Source organism: Equus caballus, chromosome 20 (genome assembly GCF_041296265.1).
Source record: "Equus caballus isolate H_3958 breed thoroughbred chromosome 20, TB-T2T, whole genome shotgun sequence".
Taxonomy (NCBI): Eukaryota; Metazoa; Chordata; class Mammalia; order Perissodactyla; family Equidae; genus Equus; species Equus caballus.
The window spans coordinates 28,500,556-28,520,861 of NC_091703.1; the positions used below are offsets into that span (position 1 = coordinate 28,500,556).

Genomic DNA, 20,306 nt, shown 5'->3' on the forward strand with positions numbered 1-20,306 from the left:
CAAGTGACTACCACATCATGAGAATGTATACTGGAGTAATAAAGGTTGGAAAGACTGGCTAAAAATAACACAGAAATGCTACAGGTTCAAGAAAACCTTGATGTATTTGTGCATATGAAATGAATAGTTTTTCTTAACCAAATTATAGCTTAAAATGAAAACACAAGTTACACTGAAAAAGATTAACTGCAATTCAAATAGTTGAATTGAATTGCAAGAGATTAAAGAAAAACAAAAAATGTATCAAGAACTCCTGTGTATTAATAAGTCAAACACATCAACCCAATAGAAAAATGGGCAGTCAAATAGATAAATAACTAGTATTCAGAAAAAAAAGTCAGATGTATAAATCCAAAGCTAGGTAGAGATAGTCAACCTCACTGTGATAAAGCAATGCAACCATGACCACAACAAGATGCCATTTACCTCCACTTGATAGAATAAAAATTAAATGTACAAAAATAACAACACTTGGAGAGAATTTGAATATATGGTATTTCTCATGCATTGCCAAAAGGGACTGTGTTAGTTAATTTTATGTGTTAACTTGACTGGATCACAGGGTGCCCAGATATTTCGGTAAACGTTATTTCCAGGTGTGTCTGTGAGGGTGTTTCTGGATGAAATCAGCATTTGAATCAGTGGACTGAGTGAAGCCTTTTGCCCTCCCCAGTATGGGTGGGCATCATCCAAGCTTTTGAGGGCCTGAATAGAACAAAAAGGCAAAGAAAGAAAGAATTCAGATCTTCCTGCCTGATTGCTTGAACTGGAGCATTGATCTTCTCCTGCCCTTGCCACTCCTGGTTCTCAGGCCCTTAGATTCGAACTGAATTACATAGGGCAGAATGTTATGGACTGAATGTTTGTATCCCCCCAAAATTCATATGTTGAAATCCTGATCCTCAATGTGATGATATTAGGAGATAGGACCTTTAATAGGTGATTAGATCATGAGTTAATCCCTCATGAATAGGATTAGTACTGTTTTAAAGGAGACCCCGGAGAGCTCTCTTGTCCCTTCTGCCACTTGAGGACACAGCAAGAAGACAGTGGTCAATGAACCAGGAAGCTCGCACCACAAGGGAATCTGCCAGCACCTTGATCTTGGACTTCTCAGCCTCCAGAACTATGAGAAATAAATTTCTGCTGTTTATAAGCCACCCAGTCTCTGGTAATTTGTGGTAGTAGCCCCAATGGACTAAGACAGAGGCATACATTTTTACAACTTTGAAAAACAGTTTGTCATTACCTCAAAAAGTTAAACATTTATGTAACCTAACAAATCAACAGTTTATCTTCCAGGAACATACACACAAGAAATATTTGTACCTCTATATCATGCGGTATGTGCATAAGTGTTTGTAGTAGAATTGTGTACAATATTAAACATCTGGAAACAACTCAAATGCTCATTGGTTTATGTGTGAATGGTCTGATGCATAGATTCCAAAGTCTGCATCTTGAAATGAGAAAATTGTCCACCACATATTCATGAAAATTCCTCATATATTAGCTCCCCCTCCCCCAGAAAAACTTAATATATTCTAAAATGTAGTAATAATAGAAACAACATTTTCTTAACCACCTGAAAATTATAAAACTTTCTTTTAACATCTAGGGCCAAAGGAAAAAATAAACAAAAAGTGTAGAATTTCTAGAAAACAAAAATACTGATAGGCGAATCTGATAGGATGCAGCTAAAGCAGTAATCAGAGGAAAACTTGTAGACTTAGATACTTCTGTCAATAAAAAAAGAAATAACATTAAACTCAAGACTCTGTCTTAGAAAGAGACTTAGTTTGGGTTCCCAGGAAGCTGACTCTGAGACAGAGACTGTGCACAAAGTGTGTTGGAGAGTACACCTGAGAACAACATCAGATCTATCAGTGACCCACTGGACCTGGGCCCAGACTCCATTTATTACTTGGCTTTCATGCATCCCCATTGTAGCAGGGAGGCCCTGATAATGTGTTGGAACCTTAGATATCAATGTCAACTTGGATATTTGACCAGCAGTTCCTTGAAATTTCTGGGCATTCCCCTTTCCCTAAAGGAAAGGCCTTTATACCTATAAAAATATGTCCAAACTCCCTAATAGATAAAGAAATGCATTGAAATCAACATAGATACCACTTTTCTGCTATCAGATTTGCAAAAAATAAAAAATATGTCAAGGCTATGGGGAATAGGCACTCATTTATTACTGGTGGGAATGCAAGTTGATAAAAACTTTATGGAGGGGAATTTGGCTGTATCTAACAAAATATCATATACATTAATCATTTCACCCAACAATCCCAATTCTAATGATTTACCCTGAAAATCTAGCTCCAACAAAATGAAAATAGACATGTACATATTCATTCATTGCAGCATTGTTTGTAATTGCAAAATATTGGAATCAACTCAAATGCTCATATATAAGAGAATAGTTAAATAGATCACTACTTCCACGCAATGGAGTACCTATGCAGCCGTGAAAAAGAACAGGGAAGATCTCTATGAGCTGACATGAAGAGACTTCTAGGATATAGTGTTAAGAGAAAAGATTAAGTGCAAATTAATATCTGTAGTATACTATCTTTAGTGTAAGAAAAAAGAGGAAATAAGAAAATTATGTACTTGATTGTTTGTTCAAAAAGAGATACAGGAAGGATAAGCCAGAAACTGGTAAGATTGATGGAGGATAGGTAGGAATGAGTCGAAAAGGATGGAGGGAAGAAAGGGGAATGACCCAATGAAGCAGAGTGACATTTCTTTGAGAATATCTCTTTGCACGCACAAAAATAAGTAAAATAAACAAGGATGGGACAGAGATTCAAAACGGTGTGGACCTCATTATTTTACATTAATAATATAACCAAAAAGAAAGAGTGAAAACTAACACAGTGAACTTTTAAGTGTGTTATTTTGACCTAAGGTAAAGAAAAAAAAATTATAAGTAACATTGAACTCTCAGTACTTTTGTTTCACACTGCCCATAGTAGTTATGCACTACTATGATTGGGGTTTTTAGCCATAATTCAAATCCTGGAGTAATGACAGAAACTTTTTAATGTGAACTCAAAAAATAGCTCTAATACAGTTTCAAAATGTGTTTGGGCATAAGTTTTTCAATCAGTATTTTTTGCAAGGTGCTGCAAATTTTCTATGTAGGAAGAGCTGTTCTAAACCATGTGGAACCTCAGAGACAGACTATGCAAAATCACTCCTCGCTTACATTCTATTGGGGTCCACCCAAATTCTTCCCCCACACTCGCAGATTAATGAATCGTTTCAAGGGAATTTTACATTGGCTTACTTCTCTGTAATTCTATCGCTGGTTTATTATTTTTATATGATACCCTTTTTCAATTTCTCTTGAAAACTTGGGGAAGTGTTTCAATGAATATTGGGAAACGATAATCGAAGACTAGACGTAAAAGCTTTTGGGGCAATGCCTCCGTCAGCTTTGGCTGTTAGGTTTCCTTTACCTAGACCTAACCGAAATAAAACAAACAAGCAGCGCCTGAACAGGGACTTGAACCCTGGACCCTCAGATTAAAAGTCTGATGCTCTACCGACTGAGCTATCCAGGCCCCGCAATGCCTATTTTAACTCTCTGTATAAAATGACTATAAGCACTAAGACGTGCTAGTGATGTTGACGATCTCGGAAATTATGAGGGTCTTCCTAGGGTGCTGGTTACATGCCCAAGGACTCCGCGTTGGAACCGAGCTTTATTGTATTGAGCATTCCATTTAACCCCCCAAACTGTTTTTTCCGTACACAAACAATTACTGGGTGGTATTTATTGCAGAGGGAATGACAAAGAAAGTCTGGCTCAGAATAGGGTGGGATCCGTTGGGGAGCGAATATTCCTGCAGTTAGCGATTGCGGACAGAGCCTAGAGGCAGCACCTACTCGTTAGAGGCGGCTTTAGAGCGGACGCGCGGGCTCCTTCACCAGCTTGCCGAGTACCCGTTGCGCCAATGACATCAGTAGGTGGGAAAACACTTCAGGAGAATCAAAAAGTGGGTAAAGAAGGATGAAGGTTATGGCTCAAGGCAGGTATTTCAATTCCCGTTGTTTCCTCTTGTGTTTTCTTTCAGAGTTTGGGCTTGCCTGGAATCTTAATGCTGGAGCAACAAATAAACAAACGTCACGCCCGCTCCCAAGAGCTGTTTCCGTCCAGGAAACTAACTCCTTGAAAACCCACTTCTCCAAAATTTTCGTCCATCTCATTTTTCAGCACGCCCACCTTCCTCACCTTTCCTTCACGCTCCTTTTCTTCACTCTCTCTCTAGTCTCTTTCCCCCTCTTCTCTCCACTCTGTTGTCCTCTCATCTCTCCAACCTGTTTGCCAATTTAGCCATTTCTCAGCCCATCCGTCCTTCAGTGAAAGTGAAACCACTAGGTAATACAACGCCCGCCTCCACACCAACACACGGAGTCCACATTTATCCTTGTCCTATTCTATTTTTCAACTCCACATTTTATCTTGAGCTCCGTCCTATTTAGAGACAGAAAGGACCAGGCAGGGAAACAGTGTTCACGGCTTCTGTCACGGAAGGTCTTCATTCGTTCATGAGACACGTTAGCACCTCTGCAGAGGCAAAGAAGCAGAGTTAGGGCGACGGAGAAACTGAAGGTGTAGCGGAAGAGTAGAAGGAGACGCAATATCATTGCATATAGGTAATAAATAATATGTTGCATTGTTTCCCAATATGTTATGATCTTTAAAAATGTTATAAAGACACAATTTTGATAATGGCCAATTTTCAAGATTCAAAAGAAAACACGAAGTGTAAGGCAACAGTGTCACTGTTATTAGTGTCTGGACTTAGTTTCCTTTGCCTAGTGTTCTTGTGGGAATCTTGGAATTTGACAAGAGAATGTGTTGATCCAGCGTTGTGGAAAAACAGAGCTCTTAGCAGAGGATGGTTTCGATCCATCGACCTCTGGGTTATGGGCCCAGCACGCTTCCGCTGCGCCACTCTGCTCCCTGCCAGGTCGTGTTTTCTTGTTTCTTATTAATTTGTGTACATGTTTTAACACGAACGTCCAGGTACTGTCAATACTTTCTCTCTTTCCACCCAATTTCCTCCAACCTCCGTCTTTCATTCTGGGTCTGCCCTACATTCCCTTCTCGATATTGCTGCCTATAACCAAATCTCTAAGACGTCTGCTCCTTTCCAACTTACTCAAGAAAATCGAAGCTCTGAAACTGGATCTCAAGAACCTGGTATTCAACCCATTGGGGTCTCATACACTGATTTCTAGGGATGGATTTAGAACTGATTTTTTTCCCCGCGTCTCCCACAACGCATGTACTGACGCTGGAGTTGAAACGCCTTGACTCCTCCGCGTCCTTGGCAAGGCCGAGGTCAGGGCAGGGGCGCTATGTGGTCGTGTGGCCCTGTCTCCGGCCAGGCTGGAGTGACCAAGTAGAAACTGAAGATGTAGCGGAAGAGAAGAAGGAAAATAAAATACTTCTCAGAATTGTAACTCACAGAGTTGAGGGAGACATGGAGACTGCATACAGACTCACAGGAGGTTCGGTTCTCTGTTCCCCACCACAGTGAAATTGCCTTCACAAGATTGTAGCGGTTATTTCTATATATAAGACTGAATAAGTTTGTGTGTCTGTCTGTACGTTTTGACCACTTGGTCTGTGGACGTTGGATGAGGCTTGGATCGCTTTTTAGTTTTGTGTGTGGACCTGTTTTTGTCTGCAAATCTTAATTCTTCCAGACAGGGAATCCTGGAAAGCCATTTTTAAGCTTTTCTGTCTCGTCATTTGTTAACTAAGGCCCTTTCCCTCAGCTTTCCTTCTTGTTCCTCTCGTCCACTGGCTCTCTTTCTCCCACCTTCCAAGGTTGCTACTACCCCTTACTCAGACATATTTGAAATTGCCTCCTGGTTCACACAGGTCATTTTTCCTTTTCTTCTCTAAGCACTTGGCCTTATAGTTATCAAAGTCCAAAGTGATTTTCCTTTGCTAGAATCTTTGTTCACACCTGAACCCATGGCCAACTGCTGCCCACTTCTCCAAAACCAGACTTCTCTCCTTTCAGCTTCACGGTTATGTGCCACATTCATTTGTATGATTTGGATTGTTCTAATGTAGGGGGAAAAAAGCAAGTCTTGGACATAAAGGTGCTACTGGAAAGGTGAAACTTTTAAATGGAGTTTTACAAAGAGAGATTATCAATATTCCAAACTTCTTGAGGAACCAGAAATCATTATTCTCCAAAGGCAGAGAGAAGGCCAGTTTTTACGAGGAACCTGGCCACCAATATCTCAAATCCAAAAGAGTGATTTTTGCTGTATACACTCCAACCTCAGAAGATGCTGACTGAAACACTTTCTGAGCTGTTCTTTCCATCTCAACTCCCCTCTGAATTCTGCAGGGCCCTGGGTCTACTCTTTTTCATTTTCTCTGCTACAGAAGCCACAAACTTCGTGTTGACCTCCTTAGACAGAAGCCATGAGGTCATCAATACCCCCGGCTGATTTCACTCCCAGTAACTTCCCCAGCTGCATTAAGGGAATAAAACTACAGCCTTCTAAAAGAGAATCACTGCCCTCTGGTCTTGTGAGCCAGTAACTTTAAGTCCTAAGCGAGTGCTCCTCCAGGAAAACCTTGAAAGGAGGATCTGGAAATGTGATAAGGTACAGTTGTGGTCCAGGCTTTGGCGTGGTTAGTGGCCCTCTGTAAGACTGTTCAAAAGCTCAATGCAAATGTTCTTAGTCCAGCAAAGCTAACCTGAGTACTTGCGGTTGCTCCCTCTTTGTGGGCCTTTGTTTAGCTTTGGATTCCAGGGGAAACGCTACACATATTTCATTTCTATCACTCCTTACTGCCTTCAAAATTATCTTTCAAATGCTATTTAGCTGCTTAACGTACCTATTTAGGAGACTCATGTTGCAGTCACAGTTCAGCCACAGGTTAGAGCTGCTAGAGGAGCTGTAGGTGACATTTTCATCACCAGAGGGACCAAGCCAGTATCTTTCCCACAAGATTCTGAATCCGATTTATTCTCCCCAAAGGGCCAGCTGTATGGTCCTGAGACCTATGCAATTGCACAACACAGCTCCCCTCCACGCAAAACCTGCACTCAGAGGGCCCTGCTCTTGGGGTTTAATGCTCTGCAATTGCCCTATTGAAACTCTTAGTAGTTTTATCTTTAAACATGTATTTTGCAAGTGACGTCCAACAGGACATAGAGCAAGCACAGGAGTGGGGCTTTAGTTGAAGCCTCTGTTCTCGCAGGTCTTGTCTCTCAGAGATGAGTTTTCAGCAGCCAATTTGCCGTGCCACTGGTACCTTGCCTTACTTTCCTTCCCAACCCCCTCCCACACCTGCTTCCATCAGTAAGCCCCCTAGGAGATCCAGGGGAGAGGGGTCAGGGACCTGCAGCCTAACCTGGTGCCTATCAGGCTGTGGCAGAGTGGCTGTCTGTCCTCCCTGCCCCAGGGTAGCAGCCTGGCAGTACTGCAATAAGTTGGGTAGGAGTCTTGGTGGGAGTCAGCCTCAAGCCCACTTTTATATGTGTACACTTTCATAATTTTAACAACACTTTCCTCCTTCTCTTTGAACAAGGGGCCCCCATTTTCATTTTCCCTGAGTCCCATAAATCATATAGCTGGTTCTGCTCCCCAAATTTTCATGGTATCTCATCCTCTTTCTTGGCCTTCCCCCAGCTTTCTCTACTATCTTGCTCTCAACTTTGAAAAGTCAGATCCTGGATCCTCAAAGGGAGAGCCTGATGTCTCAAGGAAAAAATATGGAAACTTCAGCTTGAAATCCCACTTGTTAAACACTCACCTGCAGTGCTCCCTCAGTAGATGTTTTTAATGGGGTCATCTGAATTGAATTGTACTAAACTGACCTTGAAGTGACTTTCATTCCAGGGGAGAGAGAAAATACAAACATTTAGAGGATACCAATGAAGAATATCTTTAAGAACTAAAGATAGAAAAGGACTTTTAAATAAAAGAAAATAATTCCAATGATAAAGACAGATTGACAAGTTTGACTATATTAATATTAAGAACTTTTCATTAAAAATATCATACTTATTAAACACTCAAAGGTTAAATAAGAAATTTGATACAAATGAAGAGAGACTAAGTAGAAGAAATATATCTAAGTGAGTATTCCAGAATTAATATAACAGATTTTAAGAGAGGAAAAATATGAAAGACTAATAAAGAAAGATGAAAACTAGATTAAAATTACCAAATGAGCAATAGAGAAAATAGATTTGCTTTGACTGCAGAATTGTAACCATGGACCCATGTAGTCAGTTTGAACAGACCTCACCTCTTATCAACAGAGTGCTTAAGAACCATATTTCAGAAAATTTGAAGTCATGTAGCCAGAGCATGTACAGAAGAAGAAATCTTGACCTGAAATGACCAGGGAACCAAAGATTCTCCTCCCCGTGCAACCAAAGGACCAGGACATGACTGGAACTTAAAAGTCAGACTCTTATCAGAAGCAAAGGGTCTGTTATTCAGGAACAACTCATGTTAAAATTCCTTCCCCACCTTACCATAAATGTTTAAAACTTTACCATAAATGTTTAGAGCCTTATCATAAATTTTTAAAACTTTACCATAAATGCTTGAAGCCCACCAATCAAAATGTATCCTGCCAGTGTTTCTGCATGCCAGCCTGTTATCCCTAACCTCTTAAATTTCTCCCCAAATCCTGAATCAGGAGACAGATCTGAAGGCACACGCCCCCTGTCTCCCTGCAGATCAATCTCACAGAATAAAGTTGACTTCCTTTCTCAAAAGCTGATGCTATAATAATCAGGGTTTTTAAATGATCATCAAGGAAGAGAACCCCAGTTTTATGCAGTAACAGAATCACCAGTGATTGCTTGTATCTAGTCTATAGATCCTGGAATTAAAATATTCTATCATAGATATTCTTTGTTAGTATAAAAAGATAACAGCATGTCTCTTAAAAGAGAGAAAAAATTTTAATCTCCCTAAAGTTAGATGTTAAAACCTAAAAGAAAAATAGAACTCAAATATGTTAGTTGTGTTTTATGCAATAAAAAGGCAAGATGATGAAAGAAAGAATACTAGAATCACAAGCCAGTGAAGTTTGGCCTATAGGTCCCATAAAGTAAATTTTCCCTGATGCTGGAGACATTATTTATCTTTCATTATGGTAATTGTTTTAATCAACAAACATTTAATGAGCACTGTAGGGAAAATTTCTTGAGTCAATGGAAAACAACACATTGTCTCAAAGACTCCTCTCTGGGTTATTTAATTCTGATTTGATTTACAACTCTGCAAATTATAAATACCTGGAAACAATGCAAAATAATTCTTGTCTATAGACACGCAAACTGTCTTGTCCTGTGGAGGTTCAAATGATTTCCCTGCCTTACTGTACAAGAAGCTAGTTTCATATCCATTTTCACACTTGTTTCAATTTTCCTGATGTATAAATGTGTCTGTTCTTTGGATTCTCCTTTGGACTGGCTACAAAATCTGCTTGATTCTCATATTATGAGTTAAACAAAGTCTTCAATATGTGCTAATTTTTATATCTGGATGAGAGTCATGGTTTTATTTTTATTGAAAATCATCTTTTCATCTACTATATGCCATACACAGTCCTAAGCAATGAGGATAAAAATCTTATCTTTGTCCTCAAAGAGCTTATTTTCTAGCGATACATAAATTCAGTGTTGAACAATTATTTTTTAAAAGGCCTTTAAATCAATAAAGATATTTATTGTCTCAGTACTAGATTAGCCCAACTTTTAAAACCCATTAGCTATGTTAGTAAATGTAATTGTATTAACATCAAGAGCCATCAGTCTTTTAAAATTTCACCTAAAAGTGTAATGAAACAAATTTTTATGTATTTCTATCATTATGTTATCTAGGTTTTACATAATTCAAATCAGAAAAGATGCCAGCCCATTTTAATTATTAACATATTCAGATAATGTGTATTAACTAGTGTCTAATAACTTCATTATTTATCAGATATTTTTTGGCCAACACCATCTAGGGGAGGAAAAACTTTCTTTTCTACCCTCTTATGCTCAGTAGTTAGGGCCATGCATATTAAACGGACAAAAGGCAGGTTAACAAGAGAAAAAAACTGATTTTAATTACACACATGTGCATGGAAGTTCACAAAGAAATGTGGCTTAAGGATGTGTTTAGAATTGGGGGCTTCTATACCATCTTAATAAAGGAAATAAAGTGTGGAGAAGAAGCTAGCCAAAGGAAAGGGGGTTTGGGGCTTCTGGGGAGAGGTAAGTTGTGGGAAGGTGATTGATAATGGTATGGTAAGTAAGGGTTGTTTAGTAGGATTTGTTATGCAGATAAGAGTAGTCTCAGATGGCAAGAATTGTCTCTTGAGTAGTTTTCTCCGTCTTAAGGGAGAGGGAGACACCAGGACAAATGGAAATTTATGCCCTGCTTTTAGACAGGAAGAAGGGCAGAAAGCTTGTTGATTTCAGTTCAAAACAATCCTTACTCTTAAGTGGCATATTTTGGGATGGCATACTCTGATCTCCTTCAACTACCTGTTTTGCTTTTTACATATGAATAAAATATAATTTAATAATTAAAGGTATGGAAGATACCGATGAAAATAGTCATATTTTTATAAGAATTAAAACATACCATCTTTATTGATGAGGATCAAGGCTGCCCCAGGGAGAAAAGCCCAAGGCATCCTGCCCTACGTACTAATCTACATGATCCTCCAGGAAGTATAGGAGTCCTGACCTGATCCTATCTGATTCTTATCCAAAGTTATAGGACCACCTGATAACCAGACCATTGATACCATTTTAACATAATCTTTCCTTTGTCTTGTAAAGAAATAACTCACATACCTATGCCTTATAAATTTAGCCCTACCCTCAACCCATGTTTGCAGCTCTTCACTGCCCATGGGTCCTGTCCCCATGTTACTCCATGCTACTCTCTGAATAAAGGAGCACTACTACCAGACCTTGAGAGTCCAAGAAATCTTTCTTTCAACTCCTCGGCTCACCGAGCCCACATAATTTACCACATATTTTGGCATCCTGTGGTAACTGCCTGATGTGGAGGAGAATCAATTACTTTTATTGTTGTTACATAGTGAATAGTGTTAAATCTGTTTTATGTTAAATGATAGATGATGCGGGGTCGGTGAGCCGAGGAGTCGAAAGAAAGATTTCTTAGACTCTCAAGATCTGGCAGTAGTGCTCTTTTATTTAGAGAATAGTGTGGAATAGCATGGGGACAGGGCCCATGGGCAGGCAGAGCTGCTGCTGCTGCCCCAAGTTGAGGGTTAGGGCTAATTTTATAAGGCATGGGTATGTGAGTCATCTCTTTACAAGACAAAGGAAAGAACATGAAGAAAAGTTAAAATGGTATCAGTGCAGGTGGGGTCTGGTCGTTGGGTGATCCCATGAATTTTAGAAAAAAATCAAATCGGGTTAAGTAAAGGTTAGAAAGGTTAGAAGCCACCACCCTAAATCAGTTACATGAGATTGCCAGACAGCAACCAACTTAAGTTCTTGCCTTCCCCATTAAGAGTTTCTATGGATAAGGTCATCTCTCTTCTTCTTCCTGGTACAGAGAGGGAGGCACCTTTTACAGATAGAGATTTACCTTACAAATGTAAATGTGTCCCAACAAGGGCAAGTTCCATTCCCCAGAGCTTCCCTCCCTGTCCCAGTTTATCAAAAGAATCAGCCCAAAACAACCCCGATGCCAAAGAGACACATCCTGGGGTGGCCAATTTCAGGTCCCTACAATGTCATCCCCCTTCCTTCACAAATGCAAATGTCTCTCAAAAAGGCAAGCAAAATTCCAGTCCTCGGAGCCTGCTTCTCATCTGTAGTTTTAAAAATAACCAGCCTAAAATCCTCATCATAAACCGTTTTAAAATTAAGCAGCCTAAAAACGCTCATCAGTGTTACTTAGAGTGGTTAGCTGATCTGCAGTGTCAGGCTCTCCCAGGAGGCAGCTAAAAGTGCAAATTCTTGGGCCACACTCCAGACTGACTGAATCAGTATTTCTCGAGGGGTGGAGCCCAGGAATCTATGCTTTAACAATTGCTTCAGGTGATTTTGATGCAGGTCAAACCTACTAAGTAAGAATCAGCATTTTAACCAGATCCCCAGGTGATTTGTAAGCTCATTAAAGTGAGAGAAGCACTAGCCTAGAGGACTTAAGAAAAGAAAAGGTTTCTGCTCCAAAATGCCTCAACGGAGACTTGAAGATGCTAATTCCACATTATATATTTATCTCAGAACCTGTTCTATTTCTAACCACTTTGAGCAAGTGGAACTCACTTGCAGAAGAGTCTTCATTCCACTGACCTCAAGCTTATAAGACAAATTCCATGACTTTACGCAATCAACTACCATCACACACTACCTTCTTTCTGCCCTAAAGGGTCCCAGTCTCTGTTCAGGAGCTCTTAAAACAACTTCTTTCAAGTGCACAGATATAATTTGTGGCAAATGTATTTTTACTGCTCTTTATCCTAAAAGACATCCTTATAAGTGAAATCTTCAAAAATTTCCCTGAAGAAATTAATATGGAGTTAGTTACTTCAATCAATCCAATTGTGGAGTTTTTAATGACCTTGGCTATATCTCTGGTCTGCCAGATTTTGACCTTTTAATTGACTTGCACACTGTATTGGGCTTGAGAAACAAAAATCACACGACTTCTGGACCCTGCTGATTTTGACTTCCCTTTGCACTACGTACATCTGATATTTTTAAATAATGAAGCAGGGAGGGACAGAAGAAAGTTTCAGAACAAAAGCAGAATAATACATTTGTTTTTATTCACCTTGGAAAAGTAAGTGTCCATTAGAAAGTATGTAAACTAAAGAAAGCGTAAGAGATTTTGAAATGTTGCATCTGACCACAATACTGAAATTAAATATATACACCTCCCAGGCTTATATATAGGTAAACTAAGACAAGAGTCAGAACTAAGTGACCTGATTAAACATGTATCCATCTCAACTAACACTCTCCTAACTAGTTTACTGTTAAACAACTTCTATAAGCTGTTATATGTATCAGGAAAAATTGTCAAAAGCTTAAAAATAGACAACAGAAATTACCGGGTCCTTGCTTTAGTGAAGCACTGGGCATTGCCTAGGAGACCCTCCAGGAATTATCTGATGTTATAGGGGTGTGCACCTTTGACTGACTTCCTATGCACTAGGCTGTTCTAGAATTCGATGGCGGTAGAAGTTAACTTACAGAAAAGTGATAATAATGCAAGTGATTCTTGAGTACATCAATGCAAAGGATTTTGCTCAATTGAGATACAATTCTGCCCAGCAGAAGAGATAATCCCAAACATTGTTTTTCTGCCCTATAGGATATTAACCAATTTTTCATCAGTTAGCAAATTTATTTCAGCCTTTCTGGTTGTGTATTGTCTATTCTTCATAGTCTCCTTTGAAGCAGTTTGATCAGCTTACTCACTAATTAGTGAAATATTTAAAACTGTGTTCATATTATAGTTGTTTGAAAGTCAGGTTTTCAGCTTTTCATCTGATCGATAATACCAATATGTTTTGGGAGTTCCAAAGAGGGAGAAGTCCTGACTGGGATGTCAAGGGCTGAGTAACAGAGCACGTGACCAAGAAGACGGGGTTGCTAAGTTTGAAAGATCATTAACTGGCAGAAAAGAGGGTCTCAGAGCACAGTTTCTAAGTGTTTGGAAGGTGGAACACCACAGTTCAGAAAAGGCAACGGAGCAGGGAATTTGGGTTGTGGCAAAACTGTCTGAATGCCGGAAGTAATAAATAGAAACTTGAAGGTGGATGGTCTCTTGAGCAACTGTTACTTGTCACATGGTTTGCTAGGGAAAATACCTGCATAAATTCTTTTTTAATCTCCCAAGATTCTTGAGAATTCTCTAGGAATTTTCCCCTAAATATACAGATGAAGGAAATGTTCACAGATGGTCAAAATCATAGAAAACATCACATATCACACTTTTGTAAGTGATGGAGATTGAATTCAAACATACTCGTCTGATTCAAGATCCTCAGGTTTCTACTACTCTGCATTACCTTTAAAACAGTGTTTCAGGTTCTCTGTATGAAGAGAAAAACAAAACAAAGCAAAACAAAAAACGAACACAACACAACGCGGCCCGGATTGTTGTACACACCAAATAGCATCTTGCAATAGCTGTTTGCCAGTCCGTGCATATATGTTTGGATTGTCTTCCGTAGGAAATGAAAAGTTTCTGAAGGCTATTAATTTGGGGGACTAACTAAAAACGTTGCTATGGGACAGAACGCAAAGTAAACATTGGATGCACACCTGTCATCTTAGCGAACACAGGAAGGACTTAAAAAACTTTCTTTTTTACTCAGTAGAGATTTTAAACCAAGAGGAAGACCTTCTTTTTAGTCCTACCCTCTCTCATATTTCTCTTTTTACATGTCCTGTAATAAACCACGCCCTGCCTCTTCACTTCACATCCCTTCTCCCATCGCAGGCCGAATGAATGGAAGGGGGGAGATAAGCGAGAGAGAGAAAGAAAGGGGCAACGGAATGAAGGGGAGGAGAGAGGAGGAGGGGGTGTGGAAAGGGGAGTAAAGAGGAGAGAGGTGCGCGTTGGGGGGGAACCTTGAGGAAGGAAACGGGAGCATTGTGCAATAATATTCAAGATCACCGCGTACTCTTGCAGGAACCGTTAAGATGATGAAAATGATACTGTACAGGGAATATTTAAGTCCCACTCACAGGCCTAGCCCCACTAATAAAACTTAAGATTAAATACTGTGAGCATTGGGTAAAGCTGCTGAAAGACGGTAGTTACAACACGGCGCCGATAAAATCTGTTCTCCCAAATGCCCTGCTCCTTAAAGTCAGTCGTGTAACTCGCAGTCAGCAGGGGCGAGGCGAGGGGTCGCTGGGAGAAAGAGACTAAGATCGGTAGTGCGGGATCCTGGTCTTTAGAGCTGCATTAATTCTGTCGCCCAGCGCAACTCCCAGCTTCACTGTAAAACTCATCCTTTTCTGCCTTTAGTTTTTGCAGATAGTGCTGAAGACGTTTGCTTCTGTAACTTCTAGAATTTTTTCCCTCCTTTCTGGATGGAGCAGTCTTCAGTTCATTAACATAATTATCACTTTTTACAAGCTGCAGCTGTCATGTCAGGATGGCCGAGTGGTCTAAGGCGCCAGACTCAAGCTTCCGCTTCCCGCACTTGGGACTTCTGGTCTCCGCATGGAGGCGTGGGTTCGAATCCCACTTCTGACATGGTTCAACTTTTGGTCCTGCCTTAGTCGACCCAAAATTTCTTCTTTCAGTCTTCTCAAAGCCTCACTCTTGAAAGCTCAGCTCTCCTCTCGCTCTCCCAGTCACAACTGCTCTCCCCGCCCGCGTCGCCCCATCTTGGGGTCCCACGGGGCACTAGAGCATCAATTTTACTTCGGAGTTCAGCTCTTTCTAAAAGACACCCCCCACTGTCAGCTCCACCCCGGCGGATGCTCGCCCAAGACTTGGCGCACCTGGAACACACTACAGCAAAGAAAAGTCCTCTCTCTTACCTCTAATCAAGCAGTTGATAAACGAACTCCCAATTAGTGAACCTGGAGTATTTCTGCAGCCAATTCTGCACATTTGAAAATCTTGCCGCCGCTGGTGACCCACCTTCCCAGAGAGAAGGTAGTGGATTTCCATCAGAAGGTCATGTCTTCCTGTCACCCTATTGACTGTAACGAAACCTGGGGGTTTGACTTAAACAAAACTAAATAAAAATACAAAGTAACCAGAAAGATCTCCCTTTCCAGGGAACGATCTCAAGCTAGATTCTTGTGGGCAGCAGAAATGTTTGCATTGTCTGCCTCGCCAGAGGGAAATCGTTGAGAAATCAAAAGCCAGTCTCCTGTATGACCACACAACCTAGAGAAAGATCTAGGCTTTCTTTAGTGGTAACTCAGCTGGAAGGGCTCTCACACATCTGTCCTAGGCCTTTTCAGTGGATAAAGAACTGGAAAATTCACTGCTTTTCCCCACAGGGAGAAATTGAAAGCAACAAAATGGAAACAATTTACAACCGCCAGAATTGATTTGCAGCCTTTATGTTTTTGTATTAGTGAGAAAGATATACTATAGGAGCAAACACATACATTTTCTGGTTTTACTTTTTGCATTTAAAAATAGCATCAGAATACCTTATGTTGCCATTCTCCAGGTTAAGTAAGAAATGACACATTTGGGAAGGTGGCAAATTCTCAGAACATTGCTCCCTAAGTTTCTGTGAAGCTCCGTAACAGTTTCCTAGCTGGAGGGACCCCCAGATCTGAATACTTAGCATCCTAAGCATGTGTTGGGTACTTTATAAAGGGAAGGAAATGTTGTAAAATGATTTTTATTTTATTTTACATTTTAGGTTTCCCCATCTAGCCCAGAACATACTGTGAATACTTTGAAACACAGAAAATGAAATCAGTAAAAGGAAAATAAACAATCCCAATTCAAAACAATGGTTGGAAAAGATGAAAGTGAAGAATGGGGAAAAATAATTTGGAATTTCATCATTTCAAGGAGAATGAGGGGGGAGAAAGAGTGGTGGGTGCTTATAAATCTGTAGGAGTGAGAAGTAAAGTGTCAAAAGTGGGATTTAATCATGGGGGAAGGGGAAAAGAGCCTTCAGGTTCAGAGGTAAGGTAATCATACTTGGCTGTCCATGGCTTCTTTGTGTTATCAGCCCATGAAAGGTCACTCTCAGTTCTACTTTGATCCATAAACATGTTTTCCCCTGTCCTGCACTGTATCCAGCCCTTTCTCCTCCCCCAACATATAAAGTATTTAATATTCTTTAGATCCTCTCTAAAGTATTTAATATTCTTTAGGAAAAAATCTACTCTCGAAAAACGTTGGTTTGTGTGATTGTAATTTTCGTTGGCACTGTTAACCTTGATTTTTTTTCTTTTACTCAACACAGTTTGAAAAATCTATCTTGCTACATGCACATCTGCTTCTACCTATGGCTGCTGCATACTACAAAATCCACACACAGCCACTGAGATACGTGTGCCCAATGAACATCTAAGTGGCCTCTAATAATGTGGTCCCTCAAAAAGCTACAGACCACACTAGGCAAGGCCAACCATGAGCTGAGCTGGAATTTCACTGAGGTGCATTGCTAGGAGAGAAATTGCTGCGTAGCAACTTAAAAGCTATACAGGAAGAAAAATTTATTTAATGTCAAAGCTGCAAAACATCTAAGATCTTAATTTTAAGACCAAGATCTTAGTCTATGTAGAACTTCAGAGAACACATTTTTTGCTGTCGTAAAACGAAAGGACGGACATCTAAATCACATCATTCTGAGAAGAAATCTCAGAGGGAGCACAGCGTGAACATTTCTTTGCCATTGATGATCTCCAAATGTTTTCAACAGTGTCATAATCTTGAGGGACCTTCCCTCTTACAGTTTAGGGAACTGTAACACAGTTGCAGGTGACTAGGAAACTTTTAGATACAACTTTATGACAGATTCTTTTCCGCGTACAAAAAACCAGTGAAGATTTCAGTAATTCTCTCCACAGTAAAAACCCAGGACCCAAGTGTGGATGACTGATCGGTGGAACCACTAAGGAAAAAACCACAAGTTGTTACGGTACTTTTTTCTGGGAAGAGATCTCCGACGGCGCTGGAGGTTGTGTCGGCATGGCTCTGAAAATATCCCAATATTCTTTCATTGGGAATTTCCGTTTCGCTTCGTTTGCTGAGCGTAGGTTCGGACCGTCAGGGTGAAATTTTTTACTTCACCGTGGCAAGAACAAAAGAAGAGTGTGTCAGAAGTGGGATTCGAACCCACGCCTCCATGCGGAGACCAGAAGCCCCAACACAGGGAAGCAGAATCTTGAGTCTGGCGCCTTAGACCACTCGGCCATCCTGACACGCTGTCTTGAAGTTCTTAAAGTGTTATATTGTAAACTCCAATGGATCAGAGCTGAACTGTGTCGCAGAAAAAAAAAATTATTTCTGGAATTTGTTGGATTAAGCGGGAGCTCCGAATTCACTGGAACAGAAAAGCAGGAAAGGACAAATGTTAAGAAGTGAGGAACTGAATAATTCTCCAGCCTTTGAGACTTAGGTGCCCTCGTCCTGAGGAACACTCCCTCCTGGCGTCTCCGCCTCTCACAGTACTCCCAGCCCAGCCCAGCCAAGTCCCCCGCCCTCGGCCCCGCTGCTCCACCAGACCAGGGCCTCAGGCCTCGGACAAATCTTCGCCTATGTCTCTGACCCCACCTATGACGCCGACCCCAGGGCTACTGTGTTCTTTGTGACCCAAACCCTCATCCAGCTGGTCTAGCTTCATGCTGCCCCAGGATCTGTGGAAACTTTCAGGGAATAAACGGCCAACCCCCTCCTGCTCTGGACGAGAGTCATTCCCATTGTTCTCAACCCCTCCAGACTGTGGTTTCATTGCCTGAAGCCGTAGTTAACATCATTCATTTCACTACACAGGTCAATACCCAGCACTGTCTTCTGTTCTGCAGGATTGCTTGTGCTCTGCAGTAATAATCCTGTCTCTACTGCCTCTGGGGCTCTCAGACACTTTTCAGTAAATATCACCAAATTTTTATAATTAGGCTGTAAGCATCTAAATCTATAGTACACTTAAATTGGAGAGTTATCAATTTTAAATCTGTGATTTCCTCATCTATTACTCTAAAATTAAATGAGAAACATTTCTTTTAAAAATTATGTTATTATTTATAGATTTTATTGTTTTTATTGTGGCTATATTTTTTCACTATACCAACAGTGCAATTCCAACTGTATGCAAGATTGACAGCGTACATTAATATATGCATATGTTGAACTTTTGCACGGATGGTTCCTATACCTTGAAGCTGTAGGGGAGGAAAAATAATTTTCCCTCTATCCTTCTGGAGGTCTTGGCTGACATGTCCCTTGGAATCAAGGACAGATTAACAGGAGGAAAACATATTTAATTCTTATGTACAGGAACCGCAAAGAGATGAGGCTCCCCAACAGTCAGGCAATTGAGGCTTATATGCCCTTCCACGCTAAGAAGAAGTGGCCAGAGGTCTGAGACTTCAAAAGGGAGGAAGACAATTCATTTGTGATGCCCTACAGAGACAAAGGGATACAGAGAGGACTTTCAACAAGCAGGCCTTACTACGTTGCCCCCAGTCTACCACACCTAGGTCATATTCTTCATAGTTATCTCTGGTGATAGCTCTTTTCCTGGAACAGACCCTCTATATAAATACTTTTAGGTAGTTAAGGAGGAGGTAAAAAGAAAAACTTCCTGAGTCTTCTGTTTCTTAAAAGTAACCAGCCTAAAATAATCCTCATACCAAAGAGACACATTTTGGGGTGGCAGGTTTTGCTCCCTTACAAAGCACGGGTATATTCCTATACTTCCTTAAAGTCTATGTATACTTTTTTTCATAGAAATGAAAGTCTCTGATATAGGTTTAAAATATTTGGGGGCTGGCCCTGTGGCCAAGCGGTTAAGTTCTCACGCCGCGCTGCAGGCGGCCCAGTGTTTTGTTGGTTTGAATCCTGGGCGCGGACATGGCACTGCTCATCAAACCATGCTGAGGCAGCATCCCACATGCCACAACTAGAAGGACCCACGACAAAGAACATACAACTATGTACCGGGGGGCTTTGGGGAGAAAAAGGAAAAAAATAAAATCTTTAAAAAAATTAAAATAAAATAAAATAAAATATGTGGGATACCTGAAAATGGATATTATCAAAATGTAATGTGAATACAGAATTGCAACTGAAATATGCCATAATCCAACTGTCTTTGATGGATTGATGCTTGCAGGGCTCAGCACAGTCAATATTTAATGAACTTCTGCATAGTATACTTCCTAGACAGCTCTTTAATATTTAATATTAATTTATTTTATTGTCTCAAGTTTTTCTTTACAAGTTCAGGGGAGCAGTGAAATTGGATGAATTGAATGATGAGTGTTGTTTAAGTTAAGCCATTAAGTTTTAGTATGGTTTGTTATGCAGCAATAGTTAGGTATGTACCAGTCTTGGTCTGGTCAGGAGAGAGAAACCACACAATAATTTGAACAGGGCAAGTTTATATAAAGTATTATTAACTAAAGAGGGGATTGGAGGAACAAGGAATTGGCTAGTAAAAAAGTAAAGAGCACTCTAAAGACTATAGGAATAACAGATATAAAGAGCAGTCACTACCCCTAGGGTTGATATAAAGCACCTTAGGAAGTGACCCCCTAACCCATCGCTGAGATGAAGCGCGGAAGGGAAGAGCCCTCTACCCCTCACCC

At 40.4% G+C, this 20,306-nt stretch overlaps 4 non-coding genes across 4 annotated transcripts; 1 reads left to right on the forward strand and 3 right to left on the reverse strand.

Moving 5' to 3' along the window:
• Window positions 1-3,505: 3,505 nt before the first annotated feature.
• On the reverse strand, window positions 3,506-3,578 carry TRNAK-UUU (transfer RNA lysine (anticodon UUU)). The gene has a single exon. It is a non-coding gene; the product is annotated as a tRNA-Lys (tRNA).
• A 1,332-nt stretch (window positions 3,579-4,910) lies between these two features.
• Window positions 4,911-4,982, reverse strand: TRNAM-CAU (transfer RNA methionine (anticodon CAU)). Its single transcript has one exon. It is a non-coding gene; the product is annotated as a tRNA-Met (tRNA).
• Window positions 4,983-15,160: 10,178 nt separating this feature from the next.
• TRNAL-CAA (transfer RNA leucine (anticodon CAA)) lies at window positions 15,161-15,267 on the forward strand. Its single transcript has 2 exons — window positions 15,161-15,198; window positions 15,222-15,267. It is a non-coding gene; the product is annotated as a tRNA-Leu (tRNA).
• A 2,544-nt stretch (window positions 15,268-17,811) lies between these two features.
• TRNAL-CAA (transfer RNA leucine (anticodon CAA)) lies at window positions 17,812-17,918 on the reverse strand. The gene is made up of 2 exons: window positions 17,881-17,918; window positions 17,812-17,857 (listed from the first exon to the last, which is right to left on the reverse strand). It is a non-coding gene; the product is annotated as a tRNA-Leu (tRNA).
• Between the last annotated feature and the right edge of the window lie 2,388 nt (window positions 17,919-20,306).